This window comes from Equus caballus, chromosome 14, assembly GCF_041296265.1.
Source record: "Equus caballus isolate H_3958 breed thoroughbred chromosome 14, TB-T2T, whole genome shotgun sequence".
Lineage (NCBI taxonomy): Eukaryota > Metazoa > Chordata > Mammalia > Perissodactyla > Equidae > Equus > Equus caballus.
Genome location: NC_091697.1, coordinates 64,329,054 through 64,345,089, shown reverse-complemented (window position 1 = coordinate 64,345,089; position 16,036 = coordinate 64,329,054).

The window sequence follows — 16,036 nt, the reverse complement described above, 5'->3', positions numbered from 1 at the left end:
AGACAATTTAATGAAGATAATAAAATCTTTGTGATTGAGAAATGGTGTAGTATTTATGCCATATTGTGTTGTCTCTTGATATAAAAAGGCAATGTAGGATATCCATTTAAGCAATATAGCCCAATAACCATAACCACATATTACAAGGCAAACCAATATTTTTTATTAACTCATTGGAAAAAAGAGTTAACAAAAATTCTTGAGTTATATGTAAACAGTAAAAATCTTAGCTTTGAATAAGGGAGAAACTCCTTAAATATATTAAAGAACTTGTTTACTGTGGTAGCTAATAATGAAATGTAAGTTATAATGCTATAAATATCAGAAGACAAACTATGTGGAAAGAATTGGCATTGTGAGAATATATCAAGACTTCTCGTTAACTAAGACCAGTAGAAATGTGGAATTTTTGTACATCTTTGCAGGGTGCATTATTTTTTTATTTCATTTTAATAATTCTCCATCACTAGGGCAGGAAAGAAAACAATTTCTCTTGATATCCTTTTTCATTAAAGAGTTGGGAAGAAAAGAATCCAATAAACATTTGCTCTTTTCAACTGTCTTAGTAATGAGAGGTTTTTCCAATTTGTGCTGTGCCATCTTTGGTAATTTCTTGTTTATACCCACAAATTCTATTCAACTTGGGAAACAGAAGAAGTAAAGAAGAGCTAACCAAAAGTTTTGACTCATCATATTTAAAATTTTAATATTTTCTTTTCTTAGAAAATAACATTTATTAGACATCAAAGAATTCTGAACAAAGGTAAAAGAATTTAAAATAATTTTCAAGCATGACACATATCCTTCTGTAAATATTTTGACTTTTCCTTGTACTCAAGAGAAAATAAATATCTAAAGGTTACCACTAACATCACACTCAACAGTGAAAAAATGAAAGCTACCTCTCTAAGAATAGGAACAAGACAATGATGCCCACTTTTGCCACTCTTATTTAGCATAGTAGTGGAAGACATAGCCCGAGCAATTAGGCAACAAAAAGAAATAAGAGGTATCCAAATTGGAAAGGAAGAAATAAAACTGTCACTATTTGTAGATGACATGGTTTTATATGTAGAAAACCCTAAAGAATCTACCAACAAACTATTAGAAATCAAATACAGTAAAGTTGAAGGGTACCAGTTCAACATGCAAAAATCAATTTTGTTTCCATACAAGAACAACAAAATAGCAGAAGGGAAATGAAAAAGACAATCTCATTTCAACCACAACAAAAAGAATAAAATATCTAGGAATAAATTTAACCAAGGAAGTGAAAGACCTGTACACTGAAAACTATAAAACATTGTTGAAAGAAATCAAAGAAGATGCAAAAAGATGGAAAGATATTCTGTGCTCATGCTTTGGAAGAATTAACATAGTTAAAAGGTCCATACTTCCTAAAGCAATCTACAGATTAAATGTTATCTCTATTGAAGTCCCAATGACATTTTTCATGGAAAGAAAACAAAGAATCCTAAAATTTATACAGAACAACAAGAGATTCTGAATAGCCAAAGCAACCCTGAGAAAAAAGAACAGAGCTGGAGGTATTGCACTTCCTGATTTCAAAAGGTCCTGCAAAGTATAGTAATCAAAACAGCAAGGTACTGGCAGAAAGCAGACACACAGATCAATGGAACAGAATCAAGAGCTCAGAAATAACTATACACATCTATGGACAGCTAATTTTTGATGGAGGAGCCAAGAACATACAATGGAGAAAGGAAAGTCTCTTGAACAAATGGTGTTGGGAAAACGGGACAGCCAAATGCAAAAAAATGAAAGTAGACCATTATCTTACCCCATAAACAAAAATTACCTTAAAATGGTTTAAAGACTTGAATGTAAGACCTGAAACCATAAAAATCCTAGAAGAAAACATAGGCAGTACACTTTTTGACATCAATCTTAGCTGTATCTTTTTGAATATGTCTCCTCAGGCAAGGGAAACAAAAGAAAAAATAGACAAGACCACATCGAACTAAAACGCTTCTGCACAGCAAAGGAAACCATTAACAAAATGAAAAGACAATGTAACAATTGGGAGAAGATATTGGTAAATTATATATCTAATGAGGGGTTAATATCCAAAATACTTAAAGAACTTGTACAACTCAACAACTAAAAACCAAGCAATCTGATTTAAAAATGGCAGAGGATCTGAAAAGACATTTTTTCCAAATAAGATATACAGATGGTCTACAGGCACATGAAAAGATGTTCAACATCACTAATTATTAGGGAAATGCAAATCCAAACCACAATGGGATATCAGCTCATGCCCATCAGAATGGCTGTTATTAAAAAGAAAAGAAATAACAAGTGTTGGAGAGGATGTGGAGAAAAGGGAACCTTCATACACTGCTGGTAGAAATGTAATCTGATGCAGCCACTAGAGAAAACAGTATGGAGATCTCTCAAAAAATTAAAACTAGGACTACCACATAATCCAGCCATTCCACTTTTGGGTATTTATCCAAAGAACACAAAAACACTAATTCAAAAGGTACATGCACTGCTACATTCACTGCAGCCTTATTCACAATAGCCAAGATTTGGAAACAACTTAAGTGTCCACTGATGGATGAATGGATAAAGAAGATGTGGTACATATACAAAGGAATACTACTCAGCTATAAAAAGATGAAATCTTGCCGTTTGGGACAACGTGGATGGACTTGGGGGCATTATGCTAAGTGAAATAAGTCAGACGGAGAAAGCCAAATACTGTTTGATTTCACTCATATGTAAAAGATAAAACAACAACAAACAAACACATAGCTACAGAGAATAGATTAGTGGTTACCAGAGGGGATGGGGGGAAGGAGCAGGGCAAAATATGTAAAAGGGTACTTGAGTATGGTGATGGATGGCAATTAAACTTTGAGTAGTGAAAATGATATTGCCTACACAGACGTTGAAATATAATGACATACACCTGAAATTTATGTAATGTTATAAACCAGTGTTACCTCAAAAATTAATTAAATAAAAATTACTAAAAAAAATTCAAGATATACAAACCAAGAGCCCTGGAAACAGTCTTAGATACCAGGAATGCTGACATGAGCCAAAGATCTTGGCTCCCTGCAGTCAGTTCAGTCCACCAACCCGGCTATCAGCTAAGCTATCAAAAGGGAGAAGGCTCCAGGGCCATCCTGATGTGTCTCTCATCAAGTAATCAGATGGGCTCTAGCATAAAAACCACTCTTTAAAGCATACTTTATATAGAAGATTAAAAGCATTAAAAAAGGCCAATGAAGAAGAGAGAGAAAATAATTATTCAAAGAAACACAGGTAAAATCAGAAAAACAGAAGGAAATTACAGATGATAGAATTAGTTTAAATTTAACAAATGGAAAAAGAGTTAGACATGTTCAAATAAAGGAATATAAAAGAAAGAAAGAGTTGAAAAGTGAACTTATAGGGACTGGCCCTGTGGTGCAGGGGTTAAGTTTGGCATGCTCTGCTTCGGTAGCCCGGGTTCGTAGGGTCAGATCCCCGACACAGACATACATCAATTGTCATCCATGCTGTGGCAGCAACCCACATATAAAGTGGAGGAAGATGGCATAGATGTTAACTCAGGGTTAATCTTCCTCAGCAAAACAAAAAAAAAAAGTGAGCTTATAAATCTTAGGAAACAAATCACGTGAACTATAAAAATATAATGGTTCTGAAAGTTTACATTAAAAACATCACACAAAAATGAACATCACTGAAAACAAAGTAAAAAGTGTAGCGGACGGGCTGAAGTAAATCACATAATTAAGCAGTAGAAAACAAAACAGAACATGAACATGACTATGGAGAAAATGATGGCTACAGCAAAGGATACCTAGCTATGTGCAATTTGTGTTCTCAAGAACAGAGCAAGTATCATAGAAGTCAAGTCCATAGTTAATGCCTCCTGAGTTTGGTAGTCTTAAATCTAAAGATGAAATCTCACAGTATTCCAGGAAAAATGGATATAAAGGGATTGATAAAAATACATGCATTCTTGTAAATTCCTCAGTCTTTAAGAACAAAGGAAGAATTATATGGGTATTTACCAAAGAGTGAAAGAGCAAGTCACATTCAAAGGGGGAATGTCAGGTAGTTTTTAGAGGTCTCCAAAGAAACATTCAGTTCCAGAAAAAGTCTAGAAATACCTATAAATTTCTAAGAAAAAATGTTACCCCAGATTTATATCTGGTGAATTTGTCCTTCATATTTAAAGTAAAAGACAGCTGCATAATGAAACTTAGCCAAACAAGAGATAACACAAAATAAAGAGCTTAGGAAAATAGAAACTGTAGAAAAGCACAGTTTGGGAGAGTTGAATTCATTTATGCCAACACCAAAGATTAAAGAACCAAAGCAACTATAGTTATATGATCTAGTGTGAATAATTCTTGGAAATGTTAAAATGATAATATAATTAAAAATGGAAGCTAAAAGAGCAGATGTAGGAGGAAGTATTAGTGATATTTTCCTCATATTTCTCAGCAGAGTCAAATATTTTTCAAGCTTGAAATATGTAGTTAAAAATAACTATTTTTTTAGACATACAAGTGCTCAAAATTAAACCTCCCATGTACAATTTCTCAGTAAGTTTTGTTGAGTGTGATCCATGAAAAGGAGGAAGTAATGAAAAAGGAAACTGTAAGATCAGGAAACAAGAGATATGCAATGAATAACTGTGATACGTGACCATCCAATCCTTCAAAAATCCCAACAGAATGATAAATTCCCATATTATGAGTGCTGTGTTCCCACAGGTACCATCCAGAACGCTGGCCTCTCTAGCCACCTTGCAGCTAGCGTGCAGGCACGTGGCCCAGGATCTGCTAGAGAGAAGTTTCCACATGAGTCTTCAATTTCAAATCAAGAAATGTAACAAATCCAGCTGTTTAGTTTTGTTGTTGTTTGTTTTTTGTTTTTTGTTTTTTCTGGAATGGATGGTCAAAGATGTTCAGATTTTGGTAATACTTGTCAAGTAACATTTCTAGCATCTCAGATATGAACGGTAGAAGTGGTGGGAGTGACTTCTTATTACACTGGATTTTTGATATGGTTCTGCATATTATTTGTTGAATTTTAGTCATAAACCTGGTCCTCCAGCTCTCCCAACTGTTCTGTAAGCTACATAATATCTTTTACTAGACTGGACATTTTTGCTAAAAATAAAGGACTCTAAATTTTGTTATTCTCTATTTAAAGGCTATCTTTAAGAGGTATGTCTTCCATGCATGCACGTCTGTGCTTGGCACACACACAAGCTTAGTTACTTCTTTGTCTCACCTTAGTTTCCTTTTTCAGTTAAAGTCTAATAAAATTAAACTTAATTTTAAGTTTAAAATACTGTGATGATACTATTTCATTGTCTAAACTATTCCTGTCTTTTAGACTGCTTACATGTGAACAAAGGAAGAGTAGTTCAATGGCCACCAAAACTAATTATTGAGTGATGAGTAATGAGATTTGTAATAAATTTTTGTTTTCTTTTCTGTAACTTTCCATTTTGCCTTACTATTTTTCTTTTTAAATATGAGTGGATATTTCTTATAAAAGCCATAAATAATTACAGTAAAAATTGGTGTAAGTGAACAGTTTCATTCACAATATTTATTGACATAAAAAAATAATTTTCCCTGTGTAGGCAATTCATCGCATGTGAGTGTATACTTGTGGGTGTATGAGTGTGTTTGTGTGTGTGCTATTTAAGGATCGTTGGACACAAGTCCACTAGTTAACTAATTTTTTCCTATTTTTTTAATCATGTATTCATAACTCATTTATGTATCTGAACAGAAAGAAATGTAGAGGTCAGAATTTCACGTAACTATTTCTCGTCACAACAAAAATGAAAGCCTGTGTATACATATGTATTTTTATATGACACATGGCATTTCAGAAAGAGAATAAGACAAATTTACATTCATTGTTCTAATGTGCCAAAGCTTTCCTCTTCACAAGGAAACCAGCAAAAAAGAGAAAACACGTACGTTTATTTTCTTTTCACATCCAAAAAGTCATGAATATCTACAGAAGCTTGTCTCCCGTAGGAATATGCAATGCTAAGTGCGCCACACCCAAGAACAACCTGAAAGAGAGATTGCACTCTACATAATTATGCAAATTGATTTTTTAAGAAAAGAAAAAAGCAGAAATGACAATATGCTAATATGGCAGCAACATTGAATACGAGGAGGATTATTGAAAAACGAAGTGTTTGTTCATGCCCAGAGCCTTTTTTTACTTCATAGTTTTTCATGGCACATATACCTCCAAAGGAAATATTCAAGAAAGAAAGCCCTCAAATCATAATTACCATAATTACACTTTTTCATCTTAAAATCCTTTACACACCCCTAGAATAAATATTACATGTAGTATATAGTATCATAATTAAACTAAATGTTCAAAGAAATGATGCTTTGATTGCTATTTTCTACATATTCTGTCTAATGAGCCAGAACTACACAGTGTATATGTGTGGTGTGCGTCTATTTGTTATTATTATTAGCATAGTGGCTTTGACTAATCTTAATTAAAAGTCTGCATAAAATGTTTCTACCCCGTTGTATAGAAAACACTATAAATATATAACAAAAATTAATATTGGAAGCAGTGAATAATTTAGACTATTTGGCAAAGAAATGTTTTAAAAGAAAGCTTTCAAATGGAGATAAGCCTTATAAAAGAACATCAGAGATTAGCAATAGCTGCAAGCTCTTTGCTCAGTCACATGCATATATTATTTAATTATGGATCAAGTTTAGTCTTAAGCTCCTTGACCACTGTGGATTATTCTCTCCATTTTCTTCTATGACATCACACTGAGCTGGGTGATACATAGACAAAAATTTGAGATTATTCACCCGCCTATATTCTCCGGAGAACATCAAAACTGAGTAAGAGTTTGGGGGAACGGGGTGCAGAGAGGTCTTTAGAAGGCTTTGATTTTGAGTAAAAAGAGAAATTCAAGTCTCATTATTCTAAAACAGGATATAACTCATTCTAAGCAAAAGATTTAAGAATCAGAGATAATATTCTTTTGTGGGCTTAAAAAAAAGTGACTAAAATACAAAAATGAAATTGTCCTTTTGCTGCTAATATTCCTAGGTCAAACAATGGCTGAATGTGGGATCTGCATAAGTCACCAAGGGGAAGATCGCCCCTCTGAAAAACCACTCTGAAACCACTCTGAAAAAGACAGCAGTGATGGAAAAGGGAAGGCGAAACCATTTCTGTACTTTCATCTTTTCCAGAATATCATAACCGAATAATGGGCAGCTTCTTCCTGGACAAAGCAAAAATACTTAATTTATAAAGTCCAGAGTCTCTGTTTTTAACTAATAATAAATAAAAGTAATCTACCTTTTTTCTTTTTTTCAACAGGAGGCAATCTTGTGTGATTGAAGGATATTTAAAATGAGAGTGAGAAATGTGGGTGCTAGCTCCCTCTTTGCCAGTAACTAACTATATATATGTTTTGTGGTCAATTTCTTGAAGGTTTCCACTCCACACCTACAAAATGAAGCATCTACCTAAGGTACCAGGGAGGTCACAAGTATCATGATTCTCAGATTGTCTGCTCTTGTTTGCAGTTCCTTGCCCTTCTCCCTTAACCTCTGTCCAATCAGGCTTTTGCCCTCCCCACTTCATTACAAATGCTCTTGTTACGTACAATACCCAATAACATCCACATTCTGAATGCAACGATCCATTCTCAGTCCTCTTACTACTCCCTATGTCTCTATCCTCTTTCCACCCACCTACCTGTAAATTCTATTCTCATTACAGCAGGCAGGATGATCTGTCTCCTGCTTCTCCTTCTTCCTCTTTTTCCTAACACTTTGTCTAAAGAATTTTTCTAAACTTTTAAAATTATTTTCAATGAACACTCTATGGATAGGGCCTTTCCCACGGAGTGAGTTCTGAGTCAAGTCAAATAAAGACGAATTCTTGAAAATGAGCTTTTCAGAGAGCTGTCATACAAGGCAAAGAGTGACCATTCTTTGGTGATATGGATTGTAAGGCAGCTCCAAACAAATGTTGCCCCTACAGTGGCCGCTAGACTCTGGATTTCGTAGCCATCATGGCTGTGAGGCTAATAGTTTCCGAGGCTTCCATTAAGCTGGGAAGAAGGGAATGGACACAAGGCAAGTTCATTACCATTATCTTGCTGTTCATACCAAGATTCAGCCATTTTTCTTGAATAAATGCTCCTTGATTGTTGGAAGATTTTGGTTAATTTGAAGAGTTCAGAAAAATGTTGATTTTTGACCATTTTGCACGGTTCTTAGTGCTTTTATGGAGGAAAGGATTTTCAGAGGTTCTTAGTCTGCCATTTGGAAGTACTTCCCTACAACTGACTTTTGTGGCTAAGTGAAGGATTTATCCCTCAAAACCTGATTTTAGTTCAGATTTTCCAGATTGTTGAAACGATGCAGAGAATCTTAAGCAGAAAAAATAACAAAAGTATTATATTTTGATGCACCATATTCAAGCAGCTAAGAATCAAAGAGAAAGATAAAGTCCTACAGGAAGTCAGAGAGAAAAAAGAAGCTTTACGCACAAAGGAATGTTTTCATCAGAAACTATACAAGCTAGAGGACGACAGACTGATATTCTTAAGGCAGGGAAAAATAAAACCGTCATCCCAGCGTCCCGTTCCCAGTGAAAATATCTGTTAAAAACATACAAGAAATAAAATCTTTTTAAGGCAAATAAAAGCTGAGAAAATTCATTATTAGGAGCAGTGCTGAATATTCTACCATCTACAAAATTTTTTTTGGTTTACTTTTTACAAAATCTTTTTTTTAAATTAAGTTCTTTGTTTTGAGATAGATTCACATGGAATTGTAGGAAACAATGCAGAGAGATCCCGTGTACTCTTTAGCAAGTTTTCCCTCACGGTGACATCTTACGAAACTGTACTATAAGCAAGATACAGACATTGATATAGTCAACAAAAAAAATAGTTCCATCTCCAAAAGGATTACTTACAATTCCATTTTATCGCCACACCCATCTCTTCCCACCATCCCTAACCCCTGACAACAATTAATCTATTCCCCATTTCTATAATTTTGCATTTTAAGAATGTTATTTAAATGGAATCAAAATACCGTTCAAGAGTGGCCTTTTTTCCTTCTTTTTTGCTGGGAAAGATTTGCACTGAGCTAACATCTGTAGCCAATCTTCCTCTTTTTTTTTTCCTCCCTAAAGCCCCAGTGTATGGTTGTATATCCTAGTTGTAAATTCTTCTAATTCTTCTATGTAAGCCACTGCCACAGCATGGCAACTGACAGATGAGTGGTGTGCTTTCTCAATGGGGAAACAAACCCAGGTTACTGAAGCAGTGAGAGCACTGAACTCTAACCACTAAGCCCTCAGGGCTGGCTCAAGATTGGCTTCTTTTTTTTTTTGAGGAAGATTAGCTCTGAGCTAACATCCACTGCCAATCCTCCTCTTTTTTTCTTTCTTTCTTTCTTCCTTTTTTTTTTTTTTTTTGCTGAGGAAGATTGGCCCAAAGCAAACATCTGTGCCCATCTTCCTCTATTTTATATGTGGGATGCCTGCCACAGCACAGCTTGATGAGCAATGTATAGGTTCACACCTGGGATCCAAACCAGGAAACCCTGGGTCGCCAAAGCAGAGCATGCAAAGTTAACTGCTATGCCACCAGGCTGGCCCAAGATTGGCTTTTTTAACTGAGCATAATTATCTTAAAATTCACCCAAGTTGTTTCATGTATCAGTAGTTCATACTTTTTTATTACTGGGTAATATTCCACACTATAGATGTCTCATAGCTAATTTAACCAGTCACTTGTTGAAAGACTGCTGGGTTGTTTTGAGTTGGGGCTATTTTGAATAAAGCTGTTATGAATATTTGTATACAAGTTTTTATTTGAGCATGGATTTTATTTTTCTGTGATAAATGCCCAAGAGATTAATTGCTGCATCATATCAGACTTGGATGTATAGTATTATAGGAAACTGTAAAACTGTTTTCCAGGATGGAGTACCATTTTACCTTCCTATCAACCTGTACAATTGACCTAGTTTCCCTACATTTCACTGACATTTAATGTTGTCATTATATTTTATTTTAGCTATTCTCCTGTTCAATCATTTAGAGGAATGAGCTTAACTGGGCAGCTGGGCTACTAGGTTAAAGGTTGGAACACGTATGAGTCATCTTCTTCTGTTGGGTGATGAAGGGAAAGTCACGAGACACCCTTCCATTATGTGTTTCCTCCAGCTCTGGAGTCCCTAATCAGTCCTTCCTCTTCTTACCATCTGTGCTACTTTCCTATTGATTCTATAACAAACCACCACAAATTCGATGGCTTAAAATAACACAAATTTATTCTCCTACAGTTCTAGAGACCAGAAGTCCAAAATTGCTTCTCATCTGGCTGAAATCCAGGTGTACGTTGGGCTGGTTCTTTCTGGAAGTTCTAGGGGAGGATCTCTTTTCTGCCTTTTCCAGTTTCTGATGTCTACCTGCATCCCTTCCCTGGTGGTCCCCTTTCTCCATATTCAAAGCCAACAGCATATCATCTTCAAACACTCTCTGCTTCCATCATGATGTAGCTTTCCCTTTCTAACTCTGATCTTCCTGCCTGACCTTTATAAGGACCCTTATGATTACATTGGGCCCTCCTAGATAATCAAAGATAATCCAGGATACTCTCATCTCCAGATCCTTAAAGTAATCACATCTGCATCCCTTTTGCCACGTAAGGTAACACATTCACAGATTCCATATAGACATCTTTTGCTGTTATCAGTGCCATCAAATCGATTCCGATTCTTAGTGACCCTGTGTAGGTGGCCAGGTCCTTCTTCCTAGTCTTTTTTAGTCTGGAAGTTCTACTGAAACCAGTTCATCATGGTATTTGAAATACCAGTGGCATAGTCTTCACCATCAAAGCAACACTCGGCCGCCACAGGATAACAACTGACAGACAGGTGGTGTGGTTCCCTGACTGGGAAACAAACCCTGGCTGTGGCTGTGAGAGCACCATATCTTAACCACTAGACCACCAGAGCTGCTCCTGTAGAGATCTATAGGGGGGTATTGTTCAGCTATCACATCACCTTTCAGAGTTCTTCTCTGGTTGTCTTTTGTGTTGTGTCTAGGGTTTGTAGTTGCACTGAGTGCAGGGGGCAAGATGCGACAAGTGTTATGGACTAAATGTGTCCCTCCCAAGTTCAGATGTTGAAATCCTGACCTCCAGTGTGATGATATTAGCAACTGGGAAGTTTGAGAGGGGATTAGGTTACGAGAGCTCTTCCCTCATGAATGGGATTAATGCCCTTATAAAAAGAGACTCCAGAAAGCTCCCCCACCCCTTTCACCGTGTGAGGGCACAGTGAGAAGATGGCAGCCTGCAACCTGCAAGAGGCTCCTCGCCAGAACCCGACTGTGCTGGTGCCTCGATCTCAGAAGTTCAGCTTCCAGAGCTGTGAGAAGGAAATTTCTGATGTTTATAAACCACCTAGTCCATGGTACCGTGTTATAGCAGCCTGAACTAAGACAATGAGTACATGCCATCTTGCTTGGACAGGCAGCCTAATATTATTTTTGTCTCTAGCTTTGTGTCATATTCAGATTTTTTTTTTTTTTAAGATTTTATTTTTTCCTTTTTCTCCCCAAAGCCCCCCGGTACATAGTTGTGTATTCTTCGTTGTGGGTTCTTCTAGTTGTGGCATGTGGGACGCTGCCTCAGCGTGGTCTGATGAGCAGTGCCATGTCCGCGCCCAGGATTCGAACTGACGAAACACTGGGCCGCCTGCAGCGGAGCGCACGAACTTAACCACTCGGCCACGGGGCCAGCCCCTCATATTCAGATTTTATAAGTACCTTTTCTGTTTTTTTTTTAATTCAAATCATTGATCAAAATATTGAATAAGACAAGGCCAGACACAGAGTCATATAGCACAGCTTGTGAATGTCTCATTGCATTTTGGTCCAGTGGAGTGTACTTGGGAATTATGAATCCATTTGTTTGTATCATCACCACGTTAACCCTTCTCCATCTTTTCTCTAAGTATAAAAGAGAAGTTTTACAGGTTGCCCTACTGAAATCATAATGACGACAGCATTTCCTTTATAAATAGACTAGTTAATCCTACAAAAAACAAATTCTATTAGTTTTTCTTACACTTTTATTTTTTGTTAAATTCTAAACATCATTTGTATCTAAATCATTCCAAGTTCTCTGCTTCATAAGATGTTATAAAATTATAGCAGAAATAGATCACTGTTCTGAAATATCCCAAATCCATCTTTTTCCCCTTTTGAAATTTTGGATTAGTACTCTGATTGCATCTTTGAAACTTCTACACTTTGATCCTGAACATTGTTAATGACAGTTCTAACATCAGATTTTCAGATTCTTGCCTCTTGAGATGTCATTCTTCTTAGTTTGTAGAGAGAGAGAATTTTTAAATAACCAAGTCCCTTTATTAGTTTCATGTTTTGTCTTGGTGTTAAAATTTCTTCTATAAAAATCATATTTACTACTTTTCCATTTTGAAAATCATTCTCACTACCTGAATTCTTTATCCATCCGTTCCCTCAACATGCGTGATGTCATTGATAGGTAACAGGCAATGCGCTGGGGCAGGGGCCTGTAAAGATTAATAGATGGCTAGTCTGGTAAACATTTCGGTCATTTGTTAACAGTGTACCATTCTCCCCAGTAGTGATCCTATTCCTTCTTTGTTCACAGTCTGTCTCTGAACACAGCTTGCAAAGACTTTTCTTGTTTTCAGCATTTCCACCAGCCACGGTAACTCTGGCCTCTAACCTTTTCGACACTGCTCCTCTAAGCCTAGGCAGCTCTTTTGTTTTCATTCCTTGCTATGTGCCCCTCTTTCCACCTCTTCCGCATGTTCTTTTATATTCCCAGCTCTTGAGAAAGCTTCCTGTGCAACTCAATCAGTTTCCTTAGAAATATTTTCTTCCCCATTAGAATGGAGGTTTTATAAACTCAAGTTCATTTTTCTACCCTACTCCTTGAGCAACATTCCCTTATAAGGCTCGTACAAAAGACAAACCTGCTTTTTTCCTTGAAGAAATTTTGAAATTGACTTTTCAAATATTTTGGTCCCATCTCTGGTTAGGGTCAGCATTTAGTTCCTCTTAAAGCACTTCTTATCATGAACAATTTCTTGCTTTTTGATCAGAATTAGATTCACAGAAGCAGCATCTTAATTTCTTCATTTATCTTTAGAAAAGTAAAAAGAATATGTTAAATCCTTTCTTTAGCACAATTAGATTCCCAGATGGTTGAAACTCGTCATGACTTTATCTTCACAGTGTTTCCATTTTTTCTGCTGTTTACAGTAAAAATCATGTTTAATGACAATCTCGATTATTTTTTCAAAATGCCTTTCCTAAACAAAGACATTGAAACCATTCTTCCACCACTTCCCTTCCCTAAAGATTATAAAATTTCCACAAATACAAAGAGCCATGTCTTTTTTTGGCTCTAGTTAGTGCAAACCAGCTGTCTGCAGAGCTATCAGCGGGGTTTATTTTTCTTGGCTTAAATGCAAACCTCGAGTTATTAATATGGGCGTGAGTTCTTCTTGCTGACAATTTAAGATAAAGTAAATTGAAAGTGACATAAAGGAGCGTGTGTGTGTTAATGTGCGTCACCAACATTCTTTGCTGACATCCTGAAAGGTCTCGTCTGGATGGCCCACACCAGCAACCATTGCAAGTCACCCCCTGCTCTTAAAGGGTGGGCATTGCCAGTGATTTGTAAAAGTGACAGATGTAGCATGTGATTGTAAATTAGTGATGGGAAGTTAGTCCCAAGAGGTCTCCAGGCAGGCTCCACCAACCTCCCACCCCTCAGCAATTATTTGGCTGCTTCTCAAGCTTTTAACATTTCCTGCAACTTGCCACAGTGAGTCCTTTGGGTTTTGGTATATCTCTTTTTTCTCTCTTTCTCCTTAATTTACAGTCATTCAAACTAAACCCAGTTATATAGAAAATTATCTTGGTATTATTAACTGTTCTTATCTTTACTTTTTGTTGCTCTGAATAATTTTTTGTTGGGCACTGTTCATATCATAATGCTTCACAAACTTTATGGTGCATAAAAATCACCTAGAGCGCTTATTAAAAATGCAGATTTCTAAGGCCCCTGCCCAGAGATTCCGATTCAGCAGGTCTAGCAGGCAGTCTGTGAGTGTCTGTATATTTAATGTGCTCCCCAGGTGACCTTTACACAGGTGGTCTGCGGACTGTCTTTGAGAAGCATTAGATTCAATCCTTAATCTCTTTTCAAGCTTAAATTCTGCATTTCTTTCTAGTTTTTAGCTAGTTTACATTTTCCTTAGGCAACGTTTTTAATAGTGAAGATTGGCATCTTCACTTTCTGTGGTTCAACCACGTTGAAATGAGCTCTCGTGAGACCTGAAACATTCCGCAGGGTCAGAGGGAGGAAGCAAGGGTGTGGGTGGCGTAGGCAAGGTCATAGGCTGGGCACATCACGTGACCCCGTCTGATGTCTATGGTGGGGCCTGTTTAGAGTGCGTCTCAGCCCGCCTTGATCACAGCAACAGTCCACTCTTGAGAGATCCCTCATTTAAATACTTTATATCAAATTAGTACCTTTCCATGGCCACAATTTTTTAAAAAGAGTATGTTCGCATAAAATATTTAAATACTATTAAATTTATAAGGCAACTAACGCTATAGCCCCTTAATCAAAAGCAAAATACCACATGATGAAATGTCATGACTTCAAAATGCACAGGGACAAACTTTGGCCCAGATGAAATGTCAGCAGTAAAATACTTGCTAATGAAATGAGCAAGACCAAAGGTCAGGCTTCCATAAAAATCCCATTCCAGCTCCGGCTTCGTTTTAAATCATTTCAGATTATGTATGGTGAGTTGTCCACATTTTCAAGTGAGATGTCTTTGCTGTGAACTTCAGGCTGGGTATAGCTTATGAGGGTGAAAATTTCCAGACTGGGAAGAGACGCTTTGCAGTACTTTCTCTCTTCCTCTTCTTTTTCAACTTGTAGCAGTCTGTCTTGGTGACTAGATCTCTTTTTAGAGAAAAAGCCTGTAGTATCTTATAGAAATAAATGAGAGGCTTGTAACTTCATATGTCCTGGCCTACCCTGGAAAATCCCAGTTTATAACCTGCAGTAGATAAATTATAACTGTGATTATTTTTAGCTCCCTTTTACTCCCAAGAATGTCCAAATTTGGAGTGTAACTCATGTGGCCATCCTACTTATGGTCCGTCTATAGAACTCTTAAATGATCAGGTTAGATCATGATATTCTTTTGCTTAGAATTGTCTAGTGCTGTGGTTCTCCAACTTGAACATGCATCAGAATCACTTGGAGCACTTATTAAAACACAGACTGCTGGGTGCCATCCCCAGAAATTCTGGTCTGTGGTAGGTCCTGAAAATTCACGTTTCTAACAATTCCCCAGATGATGCTGGTGCTGCTGGTCCGGGGACCATACTGTGAGAACCAATGACCTACTCGCTTCCCATTTTACTCAGAATAAAAGTTAAAATCCTCATAATGGCTTAAAAACTCAAATGATCTGGCTACAGCCATTTCTGACCTCCAACCTCCAACCTGCTCGCTCCCCTCCAGCACACTGGCTTCACACACTTGCCTGCAGCAGGAATAAGCAGGCAGTTTTCTGCCTTGGCGCTGTCCCTTCTGCCTGGAGGGCAGATATCCCCAGATATTTCAATAGTGTACTTCCTCACTTCCTTCAACTCCTAACTCATGTTCTCAATAAGGCTTCCCCTGACCACCCTCATTAGAGCTACAACCCAAACCCATAGCTGTCTTACTCCACTGAAGTTTTCCCTTTTTTCACAGAATTTATCAATTTATAGCATTTTTACTCCTTTTACTGTCTATACCCCCTGACCCCAATATAAGCTTTGTGAAAGGATCTTTTCTGCTTTGTTGACTGATATATCCCAAACACCTTGATGAGAGCCTGGCATACAATAGGCATTTTATATGTCTTTACTGAATGAA